The following is a 6,000-nucleotide window of genomic DNA, read 5'->3' on the forward strand; positions in this document are numbered from 1 at the left end:
ACATCAAACTTTTCCAAACACGAAAAACTTCTCCAAACATAAAAAACTTCTCCAAACATCAAACTTTTCCAAACATAAAAAACTTCTCCAAACGTCAAATTTTTCCAAACATAAAAAACTTCTCCAGACATAAAGAACTTCTCCAAATGTCTAAAACTTCTCCAAACGTCTAAAACTTCTGCAAACGTCTAAAACTTTTCCAAACGTCTAAAACGTTTCCAAACGTCTAAAACTTCACCAAAACACTAAAACTACTCCAAATATTAAAAACTTCTCCAAACATTAAAAACTTTTCCAAACGTCTAAAACTTCTCCAAACGTCTAAAACTTCTCCAAACATAAAAAACTTCTCCAAACGTCTAAAACTTTTCCAAACATAACAAACTTCTCCAAACATTAAAAAACTTCTCCAAACGTCTAAAACATTTCCAAACATAAAAAACTTCTCCAAATGTCTAAAACTTCTCCAAACATAAAAAAATTTCTCCAAATGTCTAACACTTTTCCAAACATAAAAAACTTCTCCAAACATAAAGAACTTCTCCAAATGTCTAAAACTTCTCCAAACGTCTAAAACTTTTCCAAACGTCTAAAATGTTTCCAAACGTCTAAAGCTTCACCAAACCACTAAAACTACTCAAAACATTAAAAACTTCTCCAAACATTAAAAACTTTTCCAAACGTCTAAAACTTCTCCAAACATAAATAACTTCTCCAGACATAAAGAACTTCTCCAAATGTCTAAAACTTCTCCAAACGTCTAAAACTTCTGCAAACGTCTAAAACTTTTCCAAACGTCTAAAACGTTTCCAAACGTCTAAAACTTCACCAAAACACTAAAACTACTCCAAATATTAAAAACTTCTCCAAACATTAAAAACTTTTCCAAACGTCTAAAACTTCTCCAAACGTCTAAAACTTCTCCAAACATAAAAAACTTCTCCAAACGTCTAAAACTTTTCCAAACATAACAAACTTCTCCAAACATTAAAAAACTTCTCCAAACGTCTAAAACATTTCCAAACATAAAAAACTTCTCCAAATGTCTAAAACTTCTCCAAACATAAAAAAATTTCTCCAAATGTCTAAAACTTTTCCAAACATAAAAAACTTTTCCAAACATAAAAAACTTTTCCAAACATAAAGAACTTTTCCAAACATAAAAACTTCTCCAAACATAAAATAGTTCTCCAAACGTCTAAAACTTTCCCAAACATAAAAAACTTTTCCAAACGTCTAAAACTTTTCCAAACATAAAGAACTTTTCCAAACGTCTAAAACTTCTCCAAACGTCTAAAACTTTTCCAGACATAAAAAACTTCTCCAAACATAAAGAACTTCTCCAAATGTCTAAAACTTCTCCAAACGTCAAACTTCTCCAAACGTCTAAAGATTTTCCAAACATAAAAAACTTCTCCAAACGTCTAAAACTTTTCCAAACATAAAAAACTTCTCCAAACGTCTAAAACTTTTCCAAACATAAAAAACTTCTCCAAACATAAAAAAAACTTCTCCAAACGTCTAAAACTTTTCCAAACATAAAAAACTTCTCCAAACGTCTACAACTTTTCCAAACATAAACAACTTCTCCAAACATAAAAAACTTTTCCAAACATAAAGAACTTTTCCAAACGTCTAAAACTTCTCCAAACGTCTAAAAATTTTCCAAACATAAAAAACTTCTCCAAACATAAAAAACTTTTCCACACAAAGAACTTCTCCAAACGTCTAAAACTTCTCCAAACATAAAAACTTCTCCAAACATAAAATAGTTCTCCAAACGTCTAAAACGTTCCCAAACATAAAAAACTTTTCCAAACGTCTAAAACTTTTCCAAACATAAAGAACTTTTCCAAACGTCTAAAACTTCTCCAAACATCTAAAACTTTTCCAAACATAAAAACTTTTCCAAACATAAAGAACTTCTCCAAACATAAAAAACTTCTCCAAACATAAAAAACTTCTCCAAACGTCTGAAACATTTCCAAACATAAAAAACTTCTCCAAACGTAAAAAAACTTCTCCAAACGTCTAAAACTTTTCCAAACATAAAAAACTTCTCCAAACGTCTAAAACTTTTCCAAACATAAAAAACTTCTCCAAACGTAAAAAAACTTCTCCAAACGTCAAACTTTTCCAAACATAACAAACTTCTCCAAACATTAAAAAACTTCTCCAAACGTCTAAAACATTTCCAAACATAAAAAACTTCTCCAAATGTCTAAAACTTCTCCAAACATAAAAAAATTTCTCCAAATGTCTAACACTTTTCCAAACATAAAAAACTTCTCCAAACATAAAGAACTTCTCCAAATGTCTAAAACTTCTCCAAACGTCTAAAACTTTTCCAAACGTCTAAAATGTTTCCAAACGTCTAAAGCTTCACCAAACCACTAAAACTACTCCAAACATTAAAAACTTCTCCAAACATTAAAAACTTTTCCAAACGTCTAAAACTTCTCCAAACATAAATAACTTCTCCAGACATAAAGAACTTCTCCAAATGTCTAAAACTTCTCCAAACGTCTAAAACTTCTGCAAACGTCTAAAACTTTTCCAAACGTCTAAAACGTTTCCAAACGTCTAAAACTTCACCAAAACACTAAAACTACTCCAAATATTAAAAACTTCTCCAAACATTAAAAACTTTTCCAAACGTCTAAAACTTCTCCAAACGTCTAAAACTTCTCCAAACATAAAAAACTTCTCCAAACGTCTAAAACTTTTCCAAACATAACAAACTTCTCCAAACATTAAAAAACTTCTCCAAACGTCTAAAACATTTCCAAACATAAAAAACTTCTCCAAATGTCTAAAACTTCTCCAAACATAAAAAAATTTCTCCAAATGTCTAAAACTTTTCCAAACATAAAAAACTTTTCCAAACATAAAGAACTTTTCCAAACATAAAAACTTCTCCAAACATAAAATAGTTCTCCAAACGTCTAAAACTTTCCCAAACATAAAAAACTTTTCCAAACGTCTAAAACTTTTCCAAACATAAAGAACTTTTCCAAACGTCTAAAACTTCTCCAAACGTCTAAAACTTTTCCAGACATAAAAAACTTCTCCAAACATAAAGAACTTCTCCAAATGTCTAAAACTTCTCCAAACGTCAAACTTCTCCAAACGTCTAAAGATTTTCCAAACATAAAAAACTTCTCCAAACGTCTAAAACTTTTCCAAACATAAAAAACTTCTCCAAACGTCTAAAACTTTTCCAAACATAAAAAACTTCTCCAAACATAAAAAAAACTTCTCCAAACGTCTAAAACTTTTCCAAACATAAAAAACTTCTCCAAACGTCTACAACTTTTCCAAACATAAACAACTTCTCCAAACATAAAAAACTTTTCCAAACATAAAGAACTTTTCCAAACGTCTAAAACTTCTCCAAACGTCTAAAAATTTTCCAAACATAAAAAACTTCTCCAAACATAAAAAACTTTTCCACACAAAGAACTTCTCCAAACGTCTAAAACTTCTCCAAACATAAAAACTTCTCCAAACATAAAATAGTTCTCCAAACGTCTAAAACGTTCCCAAACATAAAAAACTTTTCCAAACGTCTAAAACTTTTCCAAACATAAAGAACTTTTCCAAACGTCTAAAACTTCTCCAAACATCTAAAACTTTTCCAAACATAAAAACTTTTCCAAACATAAAGAACTTCTCCAAACATAAAAAACTTCTCCAAACATAAAAAACTTCTCCAAACGTCTGAAACATTTCCAAACATAAAAAACTTCTCCAAACGTAAAAAAACTTCTCCAAACGTCTAAAACTTTTCCAAACATAAAAAACTTCTCCAAACGTCTAAAACTTTTCCAAACATAAAAAACTTCTCCAAACGTAAAAAAACTTCTCCAAACGTCAAACTTTTCCAAACATAACAAACTTCTCCAAACATTAAAAAACTTCTCCAAACGTCTAAAACATTTCCAAACATAAAAAACTTCTCCAAATGTCTAAAACTTCTCCAAACATAAAAAAATTTCTCCAAATGTCTAACACTTTTCCAAACATAAAAAACTTCTCCAAACATAAAGAACTTCTCCAAATGTCTAAAACTTCTCCAAACGTCTAAAACTTTTCCAAACGTCTAAAATGTTTCCAAACGTCTAAAGCTTCACCAAACCACTAAAACTACTCCAAACATTAAAAACTTCTCCAAACATTAAAAACTTTTCCAAACGTCTAAAACTTCTCCAAACATAAATAACTTCTCCAGACATAAAGAACTTCTCCAAATGTCTAAAACTTCTCCAAACGTCTAAAACTTCTGCAAACGTCTAAAACTTTTCCAAACGTCTAAAACGTTTCCAAACGTCTAAAACTTCACCAAAACACTAAAACTACTCCAAATATTAAAAACTTCTCCAAACATTAAAAACTTTTCCAAACGTCTAAAACTTCTCCAAACGTCTAAAACTTCTCCAAACATAAAAAACTTCTCCAAACGTCTAAAACTTTTCCAAACATAACAAACTTCTCCAAACATTAAAAAACTTCTCCAAACGTCTAAAACATTTCCAAACATAAAAAACTTCTCCAAATGTCTAAAACTTCTCCAAACATAAAAAAATTTCTCCAAATGTCTAAAACTTTTCCAAACATAAAAAACTTTTCCAAACATAAAGAACTTTTCCAAACATAAAAACTTCTCCAAACATAAAATAGTTCTCCAAACGTCTAAAACTTTTCCAAACATAAAAAACTTCTCCAAACATAAAAAAAACTTCTCCGAACGTCTAAAACTTTTCCAAACATAAAAAACTTCTCCAAACGTCTACAACTTTTCCAAACATAAACAACTTCTCCAAACATAAAAAACTTTTCCAAACATAAAGAACTTTTCCAAACGTCTAAAACTTCTCCAAACGTCTAAAAATTTTCCAAACATAAAAAACTTCTCCAAACATAAAAAACTTTTCCACACAAAGAACTTCTCCAAACGTCTAAAACTTCTCCAAACATAAAAACTTCTCCAAACATAAAATAGTTCTCCAAACGTCTAAAACGTTCCCAAACATAAAAAACTTTTCCAAACGTCTAAAACTTTTCCAAACATAAAGAACTTTTCCAAACGTCTAAAACTTCTCCAAACATCTAAAACTTTTCCAAACATAAAAACTTTTCCAAACATAAAGAACTTCTCCAAACATAAAAAACTTCTCCAAACATAAAAAACTTCTCCAAACGTCTGAAACATTTCCAAACATAAAAAACTTCTCCAAACGTAAAAAAACTTCTCCAAACGTCTAAAACTTTTCCAAACATAAAAAACTTCTCCAAACGTCTAAAACTTTTCCAAACATAAAAAACTTCTCCAAACGTAAAAAAACTTCTCCAAACGTCAAACTTTTCCAAACATAACAAACTTCTCCAAACATTAAAAAACTTCTCCAAACGTCTAAAACATTTCCAAACATAAAAAACTTCTCCAAATGTCTAAAACTTCTCCAAACATAAAAAAATTTCTCCAAATGTCTAACACTTTTCCAAACATAAAAAACTTCTCCAAACATAAAGAACTTCTCCAAATGTCTAAAACTTCTCCAAACGTCTAAAACTTTTCCAAACGTCTAAAATGTTTCCAAACGTCTAAAGCTTCACCAAACCACTAAAACTACTCCAAACATTAAAAACTTCTCCAAACATTAAAAACTTTTCCAAACGTCTAAAACTTCTCCAAACATAAATAACTTCTCCAGACATAAAGAACTTCTCCAAATGTCTAAAACTTCTCCAAACGTCTAAAACTTCTGCAAACGTCTAAAACTTTTCCAAACGTCTAAAACGTTTCCAAACGTCTAAAACTTCACCAAAACACTAAAACTACTCCAAATATTAAAAACTTCTCCAAACATTAAAAACTTTTCCAAACGTCTAAAACTTCTCCAAACGTCTAAAACTTCTCCAAACATAAAAAACTTCTCCAAACGTCTAAAACTTTTCCAAACATAACAAACTTCTCCAAACATTAAAAAACTTCTCCAA

Source organism: Telmatherina bonti (assembly GCF_933228915.1).
Source record: "Telmatherina bonti genome assembly, chromosome: 4".
Lineage (NCBI taxonomy): Eukaryota > Metazoa > Chordata > Actinopteri > Atheriniformes > Telmatherinidae > Telmatherina > Telmatherina bonti.